Source organism: Humulus lupulus, chromosome 2 (assembly GCF_963169125.1).
Source record: "Humulus lupulus chromosome 2, drHumLupu1.1, whole genome shotgun sequence".
In the NCBI taxonomy this organism is placed as follows: domain Eukaryota; kingdom Viridiplantae; phylum Streptophyta; class Magnoliopsida; order Rosales; family Cannabaceae; genus Humulus; species Humulus lupulus.
The window spans coordinates 258,559,765-258,575,955 of NC_084794.1; the positions used below are offsets into that span (position 1 = coordinate 258,559,765).

At 36.7% G+C, this 16,191-nt stretch overlaps 1 long non-coding RNA gene across 2 annotated transcripts; it reads left to right on the forward strand.

The window, feature by feature from the left end:
• Positions 1-10,629: 10,629 nt before the first annotated feature.
• On the forward strand, positions 10,630-11,585 carry LOC133816658 (uncharacterized). 2 transcript variants are annotated; one of them, XR_009885395.1, is made up of 2 exons: positions 10,630-10,744; positions 11,286-11,585. It is a non-coding gene; the product is annotated as an uncharacterized LOC133816658 (long non-coding RNA). The 2 variants fall into 2 exon arrangements; XR_009885396.1 differs by lacking the exon at positions 10,630-10,744 and adding an exon at positions 10,771-11,062.
• The last annotated feature ends 4,606 nt before the right edge of the window (positions 11,586-16,191 follow it).

Consider the following 16,191-nt stretch of genomic DNA (forward strand, 5'->3'; position numbering starts at 1 on the left):
TTGCTGGAAAGAAGTGTATTGATTTTGGGGATTTAATTGGAAGATTGGGTTATAATTACATGGTTTCTAGTTGGGTTCGACTAAGGAAGGAACACAGAAATTCTGGGTTCGAAGGGCTGGGCCGCGGCTCTGTTCTTGGTGTGTCGTGGCCCTATGGAGCAAGAAGGAGCTAGGTGGGCTCAGAGGCAGAGGCGGGGCGCGACACCTCAGGGGAGCACTGCGGCGCATGTTTGGTTTTCCAGGGAGGTCAAGCCTCTGATTTAGAGGCAGGCCGCGACCCTTAAGGGGATTTTTGGCCCTAGGGGTGTTTTTAGGTTGAGAACTTAACCTTTTGGGCTCGGGATCGATTCTACTTCCGTGTTGGGTGGAATTCTATGTCTCGGAGGCTAGGACTCAGTCTGAAATCCTTTAATCACTCGTTGTTGATGGAATTTCTTATTATGGTTGTGACTAGGTCATCGCTAAGGGCTCAGATCAGGAATCGTACTCAAAGGGCGTCGCTAGTAACTTGCATTTGGATCGAAGGTAAGAAAACTGCACCCAGTACGTGATTGTGTGATTAGGGCTTAGCCCACTGGTTAAAAATAGACATGATTAAGGCTTTGGCCCTGTTAATGAGCATGATTATGATTATGTTGGTGAATGTTTGGTTAAGTACACTCAAATGCACACGATTATGATTATGCCTATGTATGTTGTTGGGTGTATTATAATACATTGTATTTGTATCCATGTATGATAAATGACATAGGAGATTTTCCATTGGGATTAGGGAGCTCAGTTTATAAACCAGGGGATTATTAGGACGTTAGTTGGGATTGACTTATCAGTCGAGGTCACGCTGGATTTTAAGAGACTCGACTTATAAGTCGAGGGTACTAAAGCTTGGACTTATAAGTCGAAGGCTTGTAAGGCTCGACTTATGAGTCGAGGATCAGTAGGACTCGGCTTATGAGCTGAGATTGGCATTATGCATGTGGAGTGTAGGCCACCATGGCTGGGCCACCCGGGGAGTGTGACATGCACTTGGCTGGCTCAGATGCCAAACAAATAGAAAGGGAGTGCGATATGCACTCGACTGGCTCGGATGCCATACAAATAAGAAGGGGTGCGATACGCACTTGTGTAATCCTATGGTTGATAATCTGTATACCTGGTTGGGAAAGTTCAGCTTATAAGCTGAAGATTTGTCTGTGCTATCTGATAAAGGGCCTGGCTTAATAGTCAGGGTTATAACATCCTCTACAGATTCAACTTATCAGTCGAAGGTTAAAGGATTCGACTTATCAGTCGAAGATTGAAAGACTTGACTTATCAGTCAAAGGATGAAAAGATTTGACCTATCAGTCGAAGATTGAAAGACTTGACTTATCAGTCAAAGGATGAAAGGATTCGACTTATCAGTCGAAGGTTTAAGGGCTCGACTTATCAGTCGAAGATTACGGATCTGACTCATCAGTCTGAGGTTACAAATGCGACTTACCAGTCAAAAAAAAAAGACTTGGCTTATTAGTCAAAGGTAAAGCACTCGACTTATCAGTTGAAAGTCAAAGGACTCAGCTTACCAGTTGAACTCTAAAGGAATTGACTTACTAGTCAAAGGCTGATGCACTCAGCTTATTAGTCGAGAGTTTTAAGGCTCGACCCAAGAGTTGAGGGCAGCAGTAACGTGCCAATCGTTGACCGGTAAGGTTGAGCCAACCCAAAAGCGAGGTTTACGTTTGAATGCTTCTGAGGTCGCCGGAAATGTTAGCATCACTCCCTCTTGGCCAGCTTTAGGGTCGATTGTATGAAAGATGAGGATGGGCTCTAGTGTGGCTCTGCAGCCACTCAGCCAAGTTATTTGCATGCATTAGTAGGATTATTATTATTATTACCCGGCATGTTAGTGTTAAAACTATGAAATGACCATGTACTGCTTATAAGTATGATTATGTTTTCTTGCTGAGCCTCGGCTCACGGGTGCTAGTTGGTGCAAGTGAAGAAAAGGAAAGGTTGGATCAGCCATGAGTTGGAGAGCTTCAGGGGTGAAGTGTACATATGTGGCCTGCTCGTCCGCCACGGCCGAGGTTGTCAGTTGGAACTAGGGTTGAACCCTAATTTTGCCACGTAGGCCGGCTGTTGTGTTCATTTTAGGGTTGTAACCATTTTTAATTACAATGGAATTCCATGCAAGGAAGCTAAACATTTTTAATTAAATTGTTTACTTTGATCAAGATTTTTAGTACCTAAACTTGTGGTTAGTTTAATTACACAATTTAAACTCTAATGGCTCATTTAGCGAGTTAAGCACTTTTTAAACTACACAGTGTAACGGTCCTTATTAGGAGGGCGTTACAAAGCTCGTATGTTCTTGGTCAGGTGCATGCATGGAAATCTAGTTATATCCAAAATAAGCATCCATGAATGACATGATGTTGTGGCCTGCAGTGGCTTCTACGAGCTGGTCGGTTCGAGGCAAGGGAAAGCAATTCTTGGGGCATGCCTTGTTGAGGTCCAAATAGTCGATGCAGGTTTGCCATTTTTCTTTGGGCTTCAGGACCAGAACAGGGTTGGCGATCCAATTAGGATAGAAAGCATCTCGGATGAACCGATTTACTTTTAACCTTTCGACCTCCTCTTTTAGGGCTTTCTTTCGATTGTCATCCAGGAGTCTCCTTTTTTGTTGCTTCGGGGGGAAGCTCTTATCTATGTTGAGTGCATGGCTAATAACGCTTGTACTAATCCCTACCATGTCTGAGTGTGACCATGCGAACACATCCTGGTTTTCCTTCAAAAAGCAAGTTAATTGCTATTTTGCACTTTCAGAAATATTTTTCCCTATTTTTACAACCCTCGTGGTATCTTTCTCATTGAGCTTTTGATAACTCTACAAAATAGAGTTATTTTACCACTTTTTATGTGCTAATTGTTGCTTAATTCTTGAGTTTTTAATTGATTTATTAAGTTTTTAAGTAATTTTTAATTTATTAGGCTTATTGTAGTTCTCTAGATTTTTGTATGTTTTTATAGATATTTTATTATAATATATTGTAATTTAATTATATGAAATTTGTATTATTAAGTTAGAAGTTAAAAGTGTAATTCTTTTGAACTTAAAATGCTATATTAAATTAAGTTATAATCAATATTGTCAAATGATTAATATGATTTATTTATATTTGAAAATATTTGATTGTTATTTAATTTATTTTTATCTTGTAGGAATTATGTTGTATTTTTTTGGAAAAAGTAAAGAAATCAAAAGTGGCATTTTCAAGAAAGAAAAGAAGAAAAGTGGCAAATAGCCAATGCCACCAAGGCCCAATTCGGCTGGCCACCTGCCCAGGCCCGCCTGCTACAGCACCCTCCTGAAGTCAGCAGCTTCTCCTTCACGCCTGCCTTCCTCTCCTGCCGCCACCTGTCTCCAACACCACATAGCCTTTTGCTGAAATCTCACAGCCATGCACCATCCCAGCACCAAGCTCCCTCCACGTATCACCAAGCCACCAACTCCCTGCTTCAACATCTTTTTGGGCCTGCCAACCTCCTTGGCCCACCAACCCAATCCTTTGGCTCACCTCACTAACTTCCTTCAGCTCCTTCCAACAACACCAAAAGCCTGCCATTCTCTCCACTTTCCTGCGCCTATCTCCACCAAAGCTTGCAACCTCCTTTTCCCAACATTTTGAGCCCACAAAAAATATCACAAAGTACCATTTGTCCCCTTGTCTCTATTGTCAAAAATACTACTTTTTACACCACTTTCTACACTTTTTACCCCAAAACATAATTATTACACCCTATAATTTATCCCTATTTGCCATATTATAATTAATTCAATTAATTTAATCAATTTAATTAATTTGAATTGATTATTTTAATCATCATTTTTTGCTATAAATAAGGGATTTAGTGTCCATATTTTTGAGGAGAGGTTACCATACCAAAAACTCTACACATTTCAAACCTCTCTATTCTCTTCATCTTCTTCTTCTTTTTATTTTTTTCTATGTATTTTTAGAGGAAAAATTTGGGGGTTTCTCCTCCAAATTTTCCTATTTATGTTTGTAATTTTTAGTTTGTATTTGTTATTCTAGTTATGTGTTTCTAATCTTTTTGAGATTATTAAGGTGATGATGAAACAATTTGTAACTAGATAGTGTTTATTTTGTATGTTGATTTCCCATTTTGTGCAACAAAATTTATGGAATTTTCTTCTTCAAATATCTTCTTTCATTTTAAATATCATGTATTTTGGATTGTTAGCACATATTTACACTTTGTTCTTCATTAGTGCTAAAACATAATATTCTTTGTGTAAGATGTGTCATTAAATTGTACACATCCATGCTTAGAACAGAAATATTATGTTTTGCCTTATAAATAATGTTCATTGATTTATTTGTTATTTCATTAGATTGATTTACAGTAAATGCTTTGAAATTATAACTTTGAAAAGTGAAGAAAAATCCTATCTTTTTATAAATAATTTGTGCTTAAAATTATAAATTTATTTAGAAAATGATAGTTTGATTTATTTTAACTATCACTAAAACTTGGGAATCAATGTACTTATAAATATTATTGAACTTATATTTTTTGGATTCTAATCCTTAATAATCTTATTTTACCATCTTCATTTCTATTATTAATTTATGTTATATATATTGTCTTTAATTTCTTTATTAGTATCTTATATTTTATTTTTATTATACAAAAATCTCATCAATCTTTGGAACTAGGTTAGAATTTATTAATTTTGGTTTAAAATAGTTTCTCTTTTTCGATTTTAGTCAACTCATTTGGGTTCGATCTCGTGCTTACACGAACACTATATTCCATATACGATTCGTGCGCTTGCGAGTATAAATATTTAAAACATACCCGTTTTGGGTCCATTAGCTTTACTTCTTTAAGCTCCTCCAATGGTTCAAGATCGACCGTTTCTTCAACCCTAGGGTCGATCTCTTCTTCTATCTTGAAGATGGATCCGTCCATCTCCTGAATAACTATAAATGCTTATGCACTTGTTTGGTTTTTCCCTCTCATGGAAATGCTATAGCATTGCGAGCTGGTCTCCCTTCAGCGTCCCTATGCCACTAGACGTCGGGAACTTGATGGCCAAATTCCTAACAGACGACACTACCCCAAGCCCAATCAGGGCTTGTCTCCCGAGCAATACGTTTTAGGTAGACGGGGTGTCCACCACCACGAACTCCATCATCTTGGTTGCCGAGACTGGATAGTCTCCCAAGGTTATGGGGAGCTCGATGGATTCCGTACAAGCAATCCCTTCCCCTGAAAATCAATACAATTGTTTTGCACAAACTTTCAAATCTCAAAGTATGAGTCCCATCTTTTCTAGAGTGGCCTTATAAAGGATATTAACAGAGGTCTCGTTATCTATAAGGACTCTGCGCACCTTTTTGTTTGTGAGATGAAGCGTGATGACCAGAGGATCGTCATGGGGAAACTGGACATGTGAGGCATCCTCTTCTATAAAGGTTATGGGTTGAGATTCAATCCTATGTTGCTTTGGACCCTGTAGTTCAGGTTCGTAGGGAGAACCATCTCCAGTCTTGAGCTCGTTTACATATCTCTTCTGGGCATTTCTGCCCGATCCGGCAAGGTGAGGTCCCTCGGAGATGGTTACCACATCCTCTCCATATATTGGGGGAGGTCGATCATCTTCCCTTGATCGGGAATTGTTATTTTGCTGGGCAGGTTGCGCAGACGCTACCCTCTGACCAGATGATGCTTGATTGGTATTATGGCTTCTTACATATTGTTCGAAATATCCTATCGAGATCAAGCCTTCAATCTCGTCTTTCAGTTGTCGGCACTCGTCAGTGGTATGTTCGACTTCCCAGTGGAATCTGTAGTACTTGTTGAAGTCTCTCTTTGACTTCTGATTTTGCATTGGGTCAGGTCGTCTAAATGAGACCTGATTCTCATTAGCGAGGAAAATATTTTCTCGAGTCTCATTGAGTTCGGTATAAACCGTATAAATTAAGAAATATTTGTCTACCTTTTTATTTTTCCCCCCGTCTGCCTTAGAGTTATTCCCTTCATTTTTCTTTCTTTTTGAAGTGTTATCTCGGGAGGGTCGTGACGTCGACGGGGTATCCAAGGTCGAGGCTAAGTTAACATTTTTCGTTGTAGTTATGGGCTGAGGGGTCAGTTTTAATGCTGACCTCGCCTCCTCTACATTGAAAAATATCTGGGCCCTTTTGTTGAACTCGGTTATTGTTCTTATAGGTTTTCTCTGCATATCATCCCAAAGGGGACTCCTTGGTAATATACCAACTCTTCCAGCCATAAGGGACTCATGCCACATCTATGTTAAACCTCGCAATGTAACTTTTCAACGATTCTCCCTGTTGTTGTCTGACATTGGTTAAAGTTGAGCCTTCGAGCCTGATGCCTACCATAGCCTTGAACTATTTTTTGAATTCCTTTGCTAACTAATCCCATGACGAGATCGAATGTCTTCTAAATTTCTCGAACCAGTTTTTTGCTGGTCCTATCAGAGTGGTTGGAAACAACATACACCTAAGCTCATAACTGTTGGGTTTTATGCCTTTATAAAACCATGCCAGACATGTAACATGATTTTATATTGTCGATAAAAGTAGTTGAAATCATTTAGTTTGACAACCGTGTTGCTTGCTTGTTTAATTACATGATTATTGAAATAATACAAACATTTATAAAATCCCGAACATATGGATATTTACAATTATAGTGACTAGGTCACAGTGGATTATAGTTGTAATTATATGTTAAAAAAGAACGAGTCCTAAGATTAGATCAGTGCATTTGATTTTCCTTGATTAGGCAATCTACGATATGATCTACTTATACATTCGGGGTGTGATGTCTTCTCCAAGGCATTGACCAAGTAAATAAGATCGGATGTATTTGGTTACATCGGACTAGGATCGATATTGATTATTGATTGATAAATAAGTATCGTTGTTATCAAATCTAATCAATGTCACAACGTTGACCATATGTTAAGTCAATCTTAATTCTGAGTGATAATATTCTGCTAATTATATTATTTAAATCTTTTGACTTGTTCGTTACCAGCTTACCCTACGGTCTAGCCCATACTTACATCTTGGAGATTTAGAAGTGTAATTGAGTGGGAGTATTATACACAGATATGAAATCTATAACTTTTGTATGAGAAGTGAAAAGATGATTTCTTTAATTTCTTTGTTCAAAAGGTTAAATGATTGAGATCTCATTTTTGTGATTAAGTTCACGGAAATATCATTTATAAGGAAAGTGGGAGTTAAGGATAAAATACTGATGAGGGGTAAAATGGTAATTTGCACCCAGCTCGTTGGTAAGTTATCGATAGAGGATTGACTGACTGTAATGGTTATAACAATGGATAATGTATTTATGGTTTGGAAAACACGTTCTATGAATTCAAGAGTTCAATTCTGAGTTTAAAGTGGAGTCGCGAGGAATAGTGAAATTATTCATAAATAAATTCACAGTAACTTATTGGAGCTTGATTTCATGGATCCATGGTCCCCGTATCACCTTTGAGTAAATCATCTAGAATGTCTCAATTAATTGATTTAATTATCAATTAGGATTTTTAAAGTTGACAAGGTCAATTTTGGAAAATTTACAGAGATATGAGATTTAGAGAATAAAAGAGATTCTTTGGGTAAATTTATTAATATTGATAAATTGGTGTCAATATGAATAAATAATATTAAATCAAGTTTCAAATTATAAATAGTTAATTTGAGTAAGGATTTAATTAATTAATTAAAATAAATAAATAAAAGGTTTTGATTTTAGGCCTAATTGGGATTTAAATTCAAAACAAAGAGATTGGACCCAAGTTCATTTATGGCAGCCCAAGGCTTTTATTTTTTGTTTATTATTTTTAACTAATCTAAATTTAAATTTGAATAAAGTGTAGTGCACCAAAATTTTTTTTTTAGATTATTTAAATTTTGTGCTTTATTTGATTTAAATGTTAAGTGTGATGAATTGTTTTATTTAAGTGTTGTTTTTTTTTTATTTAATTGTTTATTTGTTTTATTTGATTGTTTGTTATTTTATTTAATTGTTAGAAATGTTTTGGTTAATTAATTTAATAAGTGAATAATTGTGTAACATGTTATTTTACTATTAGTGTTACATTTTATTTAAATGTGACAAATGAGGTAATTATGTGAGCTATGGTGGAATGCACTAAGGTGCATGATAGATAGTAATGCACCCTAGTGATTTAGTGTGTGCTAGTGCATGGTAGCATGGTGCACATGTGTAGATTTTCTACACATTTTATGTTTCCTTATTTTAGATTTTATTTAGGTTAATGTATTTATAAAAAAAAAAAAAAAAAAGAAAGGGGAAATGGGAAGTGGGCGTGTGACCTAGTGGGAATGGAATATTTCCTTAAGATGGTAAAAAAAAAAAAAATCAAGACTTGAAGACCATGATCATTTGGGGATAGGCATGATCATATCTTATCCCTTTGTATCTTTTTGAAATAAAGAGAAATCAAAGAAAATAAAAGAGAAATGGAAACTTACCTTAATATTGTTTGGGGAGACTTTATGAGAGGATTTGTGATAAAGGGGCTAAGAAAGGAGAGAAGAGCCATTGCTCTTGTGTGTGTGTGTGTGTGGCTGCCGTGACCTAGAGAGAGAGAGAGAGAGAGAGAGTGGCGTGTAGAGAGAGAGAGAGAGAGAGGAAGAAAGAAAGAAAGGAAGAAGGAAGAAGAAAGTGAAGAGGAACCCCCTAGAGTATGTCTTCTTGTTTCTCTTTGTTTAATCTCTTTATTTGATAATATGATATTGATTTGTGTTATGTTTTGTGTGTGTTTGGATTCTTCTTTCTCCTCATGGTGGCTTTCCCATAAAAACCCTAGGCTTGAACAAAGGTGTGGATTTTGGGGTATTGATCTTTTGTGTTCTTGATTTTTACAATCAAGAGAGGTAATGGTCTTTTCCTTAGCCTTATATTGTTTTTGGTGGGTTGTATATGAGGTTTTTGCTAATGGTGCTAATGGTTGATTTTGGTAGGATTGATGTATAGGATTTGGATTTTGTGAGAGTATGATTTGTGTTTAAGGGTTGTGATGTTGATTTTGCTATGCATAAAAAATTGTAATAATCTATGAATACTTGTATGGTGATTTCGGCCTAGGTGCACCCAAGGGTGTTCTTGATATGTTGTGTGATTTACAATATGTTTGATCCATGTTTTAGGATCTATGATATATGGGTAAGAGAATAAGTGGTAATCTTGATATTTTGATCATGAAATTTTGTTAGATGCATGTTATATTTTGAATGATTAAATTATAAGATGCATGAAAATAATGATAGAAATATGCTAGGTTAATATAAGACATATGTGAATATGGTGCTTATCAATTTACTATATGCTATTTTTATTGTTAATGTTTTGTTGGTTTTCATGGAATCGCAACAAATGATTTTAAAAGGATTCATGTGATTATGTTAGTAGAATCATGCATATTATAAGAGCATAATGAGATTTTAGGCATGAATGATTTTATGTAATTTTTGAGACAAAAGTTGAGTTTTACAAAGAATTAAGCTTGCTGTTTTTTTTTCTTTCAAATAATTGGGTAAAAGTTGATAAAAAGATGAGTTGCATGCATAAATAATGTTCTTGATGAATATGTTAATTTTTATGAAATTAAAAGAGGATTTTAAGTCTCATGTTATGATATTTTACTCAATTAATATCCTACAGAATTTTTATTGAATTTTGAGAAAAAAAATGGGTTTATAAAATTGAATATGGTGATTTTAATGATAAAAAAATGGTTGTTGGAATTTTGTAATAAAATGTGAAGTAAGTTTCACTAAAAATGAATCTGATTAATTTTTGGAATAAATTATTTTTCCTAAGTTATGGTAATATTGAAAAATGATATTTTAATGGTATGAAATGCATATTTTGATAAATAATGATTTTTCTTTATTTTGATTAAGAAAAATATTTAGACTCTATTTATTTGTGATTTTTGAATAAAATAAATAGTGGCTGAAAGTTTGTTTTAAAAAGGTTAACAATTGTTATTAAATTGTCACATATGGGTTTTTACTACTTAAAAACTAAGTCTTAAATAAATTAAATCAAAATGTATTTTTCCACACTTAAAATATATTTTTCACATCATTTTTGTAACACAATAATAAAATATATTTTTCTAAAGAAACATGTTAAAATAGGTATTTTAATTAAACCCAAGCTTGTTGGTTAATTCTTGGTAAATTAATATTTATTAAATGAAAATGTCACATATTTTATTTTGAGCTTAAATAAAATAAAGTTTTGAGAAATTTAATCAAACTTAGAAATTTTAAGAAAAATAAAGCATGTAATATGGCCATTGATTTTCAAACAATAGAAGCAAGAAATGTAGAGTTATCGTTTTTGAAAACGTCTTTATTACGCAACGTTCCCACGTATGCATGTTACATGCAAATCAACTTTTACGTCCAAAATCATGATTTTTATTCAACTATGTAATTTTTATAAAGCAATCATGTCAGTAAAATGGGTAGAACGGGCATTATTCTTTTGGCGATAATTGCATGTTTTAGTGTAACTGTTATCATGAGTGCATGGCCCATGCACACATGAGTTGTATGGAAGGGCAAAATAGTAATTTTATGAACCTAAGAAACGTTATTTTGATTATGATATAGGCTCGTTGAAAAGATTGTGAAATTCTTAGCTTGGACCTGAGGTAAGGAAGTTAGATAGATTTTTTTTATGATTTTATGCTATGAATGGTAAGGCTGTTATATGAATGAACTGTTATGAAATTATGAATGCCTTAATATGATGATCTGTTGAATGTGATATGTGTATGGATGTTAGATACATCAAACAGAATGCGATGTTAGATACATCAAACAGATTTCGATGTCAGATACATCGAACGAGTTACTAAGGACATTGAGACGTGACTCCTAGGGCGGACGCGCCGAGGTTATTCAAGGACCAGTGATCTCCTGTTTACCTCATAGGGTGACATGGACAACTAGCGTTCCATGCTCATCATGTATGCTGTATGATTGTGATATGATGATATGTCACATTTATGTTATGATATGTTGATATGTCACATTTATGTTATGATATGATGAAATGTTACGATTATGTTATGATATACCATGATGTTTTAGATGAACGTTAGTGTTTGGTTGTTTGTTGTTTTTCTTACTTGCTTATTTGCTTGTACTTCCTTACTGGACTTTTAGCTCACCCCCTTACTTTCCTTCCAGGTAGCAAATAGGATTTCTCTATGGCACGCGTGGTGACGTGAGGAGTTCTTCATCATGGGGTGTATGGCGTGGGGCAATCCTATGGACGATAAAACGATCAACGTAGAACGCCATTTAAATTATGTTTTGTTTTAAGGGACTTTTTCCTAAATTATCAGTGGAACTCTGTTATTTAACTTAATTGGTTTTCTTTGAACTTTGCATAAAAACCTATGTTTTATTTTAAACTTATGGCGCCAACTTGCATGATTTTAAATAAGTCCCCCTGAGACTTTAATAAAGGATGGTATTCTTTTATAAGCTATGTTATGCGAATATTTTGTAAGTATTAGTCTAGGGCGTTCTTTACAAAAAGCCCATTAAGTTGCCTATATAAAGAATATGATATCTAGGGTTTTCATAAAGGAAGTCGGTTTCAGTTGATTCATCGGGTAAGTGAAAACCTAGACAGACTAACCTTTCTTGGCCACTCTTTCTTCTTCTTCTCTTCTAGATCTCTATCTCATGTGTTGAGAACCAGCCCACTCTAGTTTTAGGTTGATCAAAGGCTTGGTGAGGAAGACTGTGTTGCTGATCTAGTTCAATCTCTTGTTAATACTCTGCTACAAAAAGGAATCAAGGGTTAAAGAGATTGAAGGATGGAGTTGTTCCAGTTCCGCTGCGTAATGTAAGTTTTTACTTTAATCTGTATTTATATAAATTTCATAGGAGCATGTTCTAGGAATTTACATGTTTGTTTGATAATATGTAAATTTCATGAAAATAAATAAAGATTCTGCAATAAGTAGATCCTACAATAACCAACATTGTTGGCTTGCTTGATGGTATTGAAAGTGCTCAGGTGGCTGTACGGGTCTAAGTTCCTATAAAATGGAGCTATGTGGGGTATCTTGAACCCATGAGGAAACGGGGTATTAGAAATGTGTGGAGAAAAAGGCTCGAGCTCCTCATTGGAGTCATCAGCCTTGTCCTTGTTCCTTTCATCCTGAAGGAGCCTGAATGCTCTTTCGAGCTGGTTAATTCTCTCCTGGACCAAGTCCACTGGAGGCTGAGCTTGTTCTTGGGGGATCTTGTTATTGTTTATAAAATCTCCAACTCCCTATCCCGGAATAGGGTTTTACTGATTCCCATATGCCGGCTGTACAGGTTCCTTTCGGCTGTTCAAATGATTGCGTAAATGGGGGTTTGCGGGATTGGCCTGCCCCTGGTTCTAGTTCAAATGATCTCGAAGATCAGGATTATTTCCATAATTCCTAGTATTCCTGGGTTCGGTATCATATACACTTACATACCTAGAGAGGTCTAAGCTCCCACTCATAAAAGTGACGTTTCTGTTTGGTTGATGGGCTCGGTGGTTACGAGGTGGGTCTTCCATCGGCCTTCTTGATCTAGTTGTTTGTGATCTTGACATGTGGCTTCCTGCTGGTTGGGCAGCCTTATGTCCTTGAAACGTCTCTTTCTCACCCCCATGCCTAGGTCGGGTTCGACAGTTCCCGTCTCGGCTGCCACTGCGTGATGGCCTTTGTGGTGTAGTCTTTCCTGCTTGGTTCCTATGAAGAGCTGGCTGGGGCCTCTCAAAGTGGTGAGGGGTGTCTTATAGGAGATGGCAGATGCCTTATATTGGATGATGGTGGCCTCCCATTGTAGGGCCTGGAAGGCCCAGAATTGTCCCGGACAGGTTCCAGGTTGTTCCTGACAGATTCATGGTTAGAGCTTCCAGCTATTGGAGGAGATCAGTTATTCCCTGTTCCTGTGGTTACCTCCATAGTCAGGTTGCCAGTAGTATTGGTTTAATTTTCCTTCTAGAGCGTTCATCGCCAGTGTTTTCCCTGGGCCTTGGCTGAGCTAGTTGAGCCCCTTGTTTGGCCTTCCTGGCGGTCGTGCTCCTGCAGGGACGTCCTCTAGGCCTTCGGGGTGGTGCCTGGACCTCAGCGGCCTGTCTGGCCAACTCTTCATTGCGCCTTGTGGCCTCTGCCAATTGTTGGTGCAAATGTAGATTCTCCAGTTGCACAATGGGGATATACCTCTCAGGATTATAGTAGAGGTCCTCGTCAGGCCTGGGAGCAGGCAGTCCCTGGGATTCTTAGTATGCACTCCCCTCATCTGGGCTGTGGTCTGTCATTGGTTGCTTCCCAGGTCTCCGTGGGTAATCTTCAGTGCGAGGAGTTTGCTCCTCAGTTATTTGGGGCAATGGTCGCCCACCAACACCTGGGTTATTTGAGGCGACCATTGGTAATTCAGGAGGATTTTTACTAAACAATCCAAAGATTTGCTTAAGGCTCTCAATGAAAGCACCAAACTGTTGACGCCGTTTTTCATCAACTTAAATCCGAAGAGAAATAAAAAAAGATTTAGGAAATAAGGAAAAAACAGTAGGATTTTTACATGGTTCAGCAGTTAAAATCTGCCTAGTCCACGAGTCAATGTTATTGATTCATGATACTCTCTCAAAGCTTTAGCAAAGCAATTCAGCAGAATATTCTCAGTACAATATTGTGCCTCTCCACAAATGAAATTCCCAATGCTATTTATAGACCTGGTTGACAAAATATCTTCCCCTTATTTCTGGAAGTTACAATTCAACTTTGAAATAAATACAAATAAATGCATTAATTACATAATATCCCATGATAATTGGGATTTAATATCAGATAACAACAAATCCCTAAGGAATAGGGATCTCCTAACAGTTGTCGTGTTCAAAACACGTTGTTGACCTCGAATGCAAGGTTTACACGCTTTCGAGATCGACCAACACTTCGAGCTCATTATTCTAGTCAGCCTCCTCTTTAGACAGTGATTTTATCGAGCTCAATCTTCAGAGAACAATGTCTTCGAGCTTGCAACTAAGGCTCGAATACCACCCATGTGCATCGAAGAAGATTCGTTCTTTCAAGCTTGATGGTTAAGCTCGAACCTTCTGAACTTGTGCTCGATCGCCAGTAAGAACAAGTCAGGAATCATGCAAATTTATAGAAGTGTTTAGCCACCACTTGTTATTTTCGAGCTTACGCTTTACGAGCCTATATTTCGAGGTTCATTTATGACAATATCAAAATTTTGGGTGTAACAAACCCCATACATCATGACAGAACTAAACATGTAGAAGTGGATCGTCACTTCATCAAAGAGAAGATTGATGAAGGAACTATCAACATTAAATATGTGCATGCGGATCAATAGTTGGTTGATATTCTCACAAAGGGGTTGTCTGAACGAGTATTTGATTTCCTAGTAAACAAGCTTAGACTCATCAATATCTATAGTCCAGCATGAGGGGGAGTGTTGATAGATAATAGGAAATCAATCTGATGATTTGATAATGGCTGTGAATCCTTAGTTTCCTCATTTAGAGGATTTGTAAATTAATTTTATTTATTACATGATTGAGGGTATTGTCTGTATAAACGCTATATATATGTCTGTACAAAATGTATTGTAACGTATATAAAAAAACAATCGTTTCTCACCATTTTCTATACCTTTCTATATGCTTTCCTCTCTTGTGTCTTCTAGATTCCTTGGAGTAAGATACTGCTCTATTATTGTCACAGTACAGGATTAGTGACTTATCCATATCTGGAACTACTTCCAGATCAGTATAGAACTTCCTTAGCTAAACTGCCTCCTTAGCTGTTTCACAAGCCGCCATATACACGGCTTACATGGTTAAATTTGCTATATTAGATTGTTTAATACTTCTCCAGACCACAACTCCTCTACCAAGAGTGAACACTGACCTAGACATCAACTTACGAATAGCTTTGTCTGATTGGAAATCAGAATCAGTGTATCTAGTAGGGTTTAACTCACCCCCTGAATACACAAGCATATAATCTCTCATTCTCGTAAGATACTTGAGAATATCCTTTATTGCAGTCCAGTGTTCCAAACAAGAATTTGATTGATAACGACTCACAATCCCTACTGAACAACATATGTCAGGCCTAGTACACAACATAGGATACATAAGACTCCCAGCTGCTGAAGCATAGAGATACTTTCTCATGTCCTCTTCCTCCTGAGGTGTCTTTGGACTTTGCTCTTTGGAAAGAGTAATTCCATATTTGGTCGGTAACTGACCTTTCTTGTAATTCTCCATAGAGAACCTTTCTATCACCTTATCTATATAATTAGCTTGAGAAAGTACCAATAGCTTGTTCTCCTATCCCTTAGGATTTTGATTCCCAGAGCATAGCTCGCCTCACCCAAATCTTTCATTTGGAACTTTTCGGGTAACCACTTCTTTATGTTGGACAGTGTCTCTACATCTTTGCCAATGAGGAGAATGTCATCCACGTAAAGAACTAGGAAAACCACAACTTTTCCTTTGATATATTTATATACACATGCTTCGTCGACATTCTGTTCAAAGCCATACGTTTTGATTGTTTCATCAAAGGTGGTATTCCAAGATCTAGATGCTTGTTTTAATCCATAAATAGATTTCAAGAACTTACACACCTTTTGTTCTTCCCCATTCTTGACGAACCCTTCTGTTTGTACCTTATAGATACTTTCATCAAGATAGCCATTGAGGAAGGTTGTCTTGACGTCCATCTGCCATATCTTACAATCATATGTGGCAGCTATGGATAAGAAGATGCGAATGGATTTCAACATGGCCACAAGAGAAAATGTTTCTTTATAATCAACACCTTCTCTTTGAGTGTAACTTTTTTCCACCAGTCTTGCTTTGAAAGTCTCCACTTTCCAAACTACACCTTTTTTCTTCTTGTATATCCATTTGCATCCAATGGGCCTGACATCTTCAGGTGGGTCTACAAGTTCCCAGACCGAATTGGAATACATGGATTCCATTTCTTGGCTCATGGCTTCTTTCAATTTTTCATTTTCAAGATCACCCATAGCCTTTTTAAAGGTTAATGGATCATCCTTGTCTGTA